General features: G+C 34.6%; 1 protein-coding gene and 1 long non-coding RNA gene across 4 annotated transcripts in view; one reads left to right on the top strand and one right to left on the bottom strand.

The window, feature by feature from the left end:
- The window catches only part of LOC116185015, a 108,196-nt gene that overhangs the window by 19,891 nt on the left and 84,866 nt on the right, over nt 1-3,439 (bottom strand). The gene's annotated exons all lie outside the window — the stretch shown is intronic.
- On the top strand, nt 547-2,234 carry LOC116185017. Its single transcript, XR_004149722.1, has 3 exons — nt 547-676; nt 1,150-1,383; nt 1,759-2,234. It is a non-coding gene; the product is annotated as an uncharacterized LOC116185017 (long non-coding RNA).

The raw sequence follows: 3,439 nt of genomic DNA, 5'->3' as shown, positions 1-3,439 counted from the left end.
CTCGAAGAACAACGCGATTCCTTCAAATTCGAAAAAAAAAAAAAAAAAAGAATTTATTTTGATCGAGCGTGATTTTTTCTCTTTTTTTATTAATATACTTTTAATTTTTAGATTTCGAGCGAGTATCAGATCTTCTTTGAGATTTAAGAAAGAGAGAGAGAAGAGTATTCGTACTTGTTGCACTCGATGCCCTTTTATTATAACGTTATATCCTGTACGTATACATTTTTCATCTTAATTTATATCGAAAATATTCTTTTCTTTCTGTTCCTGTCTCTGTATATACAGATATACAATTTATACAATATTTATAGCAATAGATTCTATTTTATCGAGATAAATAAATCAATTGTTATAATTAATTACCTACTGTAGGTAATGAATATCTATATTACATTTTTAGATCTGGAAGAAAAATTCATACGATGAAATATATGGAGAGAATTGAAAGCAACGACAAATAAAAATTATTTATGCGAAATTATTCCAAGGGATCGAATAACAGGAATAAATTTGAAGGAAGGATGAATAATCTTGGGACCTTTTTTTTCACCAGAGCAAGAAAAATGGAAACGCTGGTTGGAATTGACAGAGGGAGGGTGAAAAAGGAGGGTTCGGTTCGAGGGGCGGAATCATTGTTATGGAAAATGGACGGAGATGGAATCTTTTCTGAAAGGTAAATGGAGAAAGGTATATATAAAAGATGAACGACGCGATTGCGGATCGTGCGCGCATGCAACTTCCGCCGCGTCTACTCGATTTAACACCGGTGATGGAATCTTGCGAAAGTTGATACGTTTCTCTCCACGATTTTTGCAAGAAATATGACATATTATTTTGTTTGAAATATTTAGAAAAATTAAGAATCTTATTGGAAAAAATTTTATCCGATTTAATTTTAATTTCAAAATTAACGTGATTAGAAAAAAATTGGGATATAAAACGAAGAAAGAATCTGCTTCAATTTGTTCGTGCTTTGTTCTTTCCTTTCGAGACGATACAAAATATTGAATAAACGAAGATATTTTGAGCGAAGTTATTTTAAATTTAAATGTAAAGGAATAAAATATAAAAAGTTACGATTGAAATTAGAAATGACGAAGCAATATATATTCTCTGCTTAAAATATTCTTCCGGATAAAATTATAGCAATTTGATTTTTCCTACAGCGTTTCGCTATAAGGGTGAAGGAAGTGAAGTGACGTATAGCGAAAGGAAGGGTTCGAAGCTCTGTTTCGATCGCAGCGCCATCGTACGAACCACGCGAAAGGTCATTAGCCAGTAATCGATAAGGTAGAGAGGGGTGGGTCGATAATGTCGGCTCTGGAAGAAAACAACCCCATTTCATTGCCCATCATTGGAACACCGAGGAAATTTCAAAGGGTGAGTGTATCGTAAATAGCTTCGTTTCACGAAGATGAAAGGTTATTTTCTCGATGAGAAAAATAGATCGGTCACGTAAATATTCAACCAAAGACGTAAACAAATGAGTCTTCTAAAAAAAGACAAATAAAAGAAAAGAAGAGCCCCAAAGAAATAAAATCTTTTCGAAATCGTACAAATAATACAACATCTCGAATAAACTCTTAGTTTACGTTTACATGTGTAAACATATTATAAAATAAATCATATATCGACTCGATAATTTCCAAACTATTTTCTTCCTTTTTTCTTTCTTCTTTTTTTTTCCAATATTTCTTAGAAACACGCCTTAAAAATTTTTGGAACCATTGCACTAATTTCTGTTTCCTCGATCAGTTTTAGGAACGTTGGTCTTAAAACTATGAAGGAGTTCAAGATTATTACACAGACATGCCACTCTCTATGCAGACTTCAATAGAACGTCAACATTAATCAAGCTAATGCCAGGCGTCTCGAATCCTTACGATCATTAAACGCCGCCATTCCTCCCGTCAATTGACCCCATAACTAATAGTTCAATCACAACACACCAGTGTCTTTCACTCGATCATAGAGCCGCCTGTCCAAATAGACGACTTCGAATATTTCTAATCTCCATCCAACGCGGCAATGAAGTATATGTAAATATATGAGCAACAGTCTGTCTCATACTCTGTCCAGTGTAAATCAACCTTAAGCACACTTCATGAACATAAATCCCGCATATATTTATTACGAGAACACTAAATGCTTTCTATTTAATCGTTATCTTAATTCCAAACAGATGTCATTTTACAACCTAACCCAACTTTTTTTTTTCTTGCTTAAACTCGATCGTTAATTGTCGTAATTGTCATTTTTTTCGACCAAAAAAATTCTTTTGCATTCTTAACAATCGTTACTTTCGTATTCACATTCTCGTTATTTGTAGTCTTAATTGGAAAATTTTTACATCACTTGGTACAATTTTATATATCCTATTTTCTATTTTTTTTCGCAACATCACATTTCGTTCGAATCATTAATATTTTATCATATGTAGGTAACGTAGTGGAACAATTTTTCCTTTTTTTCAAAATCATTTTCAACCGCATAAAAGCTTCCCATCTTTCTTTCGATCGTGCAACAACTATCTATATTTAACTCGTTGTTTCACGCAAACAACCTCCCCACTCCTTCTTTTCTTTTTTCCTGATTTTGACTTTTATTTTCGCTTCTCGTCTCATGTAAATCCCTTTTTACACCCGTATCGTTAAATAAGTAAAAAGATAAAAGTTCCTCAGGTAAGAAGGACTCACTACCGGCGCGAGTCGAAATTCTCGTTCGTTTCATCGCGCAAGCGGTGAGAGAGGTTAAAGCCGAGAAGGTAACGAGCGATTCGCGTAAACTTGTCGTCGCTCGTAAAACGCAACGTTTACAGATCGGGCGGCTTTATGCGCGCGCACGCGATCCCAAACATAGGAAGTTGATATAGAAGTCTATTCTCGTTGTGTAAATAATCACCGGCCGCACGAAAACGTGCGCGCGCGCGCGCGATACCAAAAGCAGAGCCGATTTCGGCGCCGCCTCCGCTTTTTGGTAATGTCCCCCCTCTCCTCCCCCGCGCATCGTGGAGATCATAAAAGAAATTTTTGTAGGAATTTTTCTTGGGTGATAAATAATAATTTTTTCTATATATATATATATATATATATATGTATGTATGTATATATATAAGAACTCGAATGGTATTATCCATTATTATGCATTATTTCTAGAAAGATTGATCGATATTAAAATTTTTCAGAGGAGAGGGCGGGATTTTAAAATAAAAACTTCTCGTTTGAAAAATTTCTTCTTAGATATGAAAAAAATATTTGAAAGACGAACTGGAAGTATGCTGTATTACCACTTTTTCCTTTATCTCTCCTAACATTCTTCGCCGCACTAAACGCCGAATTATCGTAGATAAACACAAAAAAACGTTTTCCTGTTGCAGCTGTTATATCGTCCAAGAGTAGCACCATTTAGAAGACGAATACTTCAAGGACGGCAATAA

The sequence above is a fragment of the Apis dorsata genome, unplaced genomic scaffold (genome assembly GCF_000469605.1).
Source record: "Apis dorsata unplaced genomic scaffold, Apis dorsata 1.3 scaffold_85, whole genome shotgun sequence".
In the NCBI taxonomy this organism is placed as follows: Eukaryota; Metazoa; Arthropoda; class Insecta; order Hymenoptera; family Apidae; genus Apis; species Apis dorsata.
The sequence above is the reverse complement of the archived record's forward strand: the minus strand, read 5'-3'. Positions and strand labels throughout refer to the sequence as shown.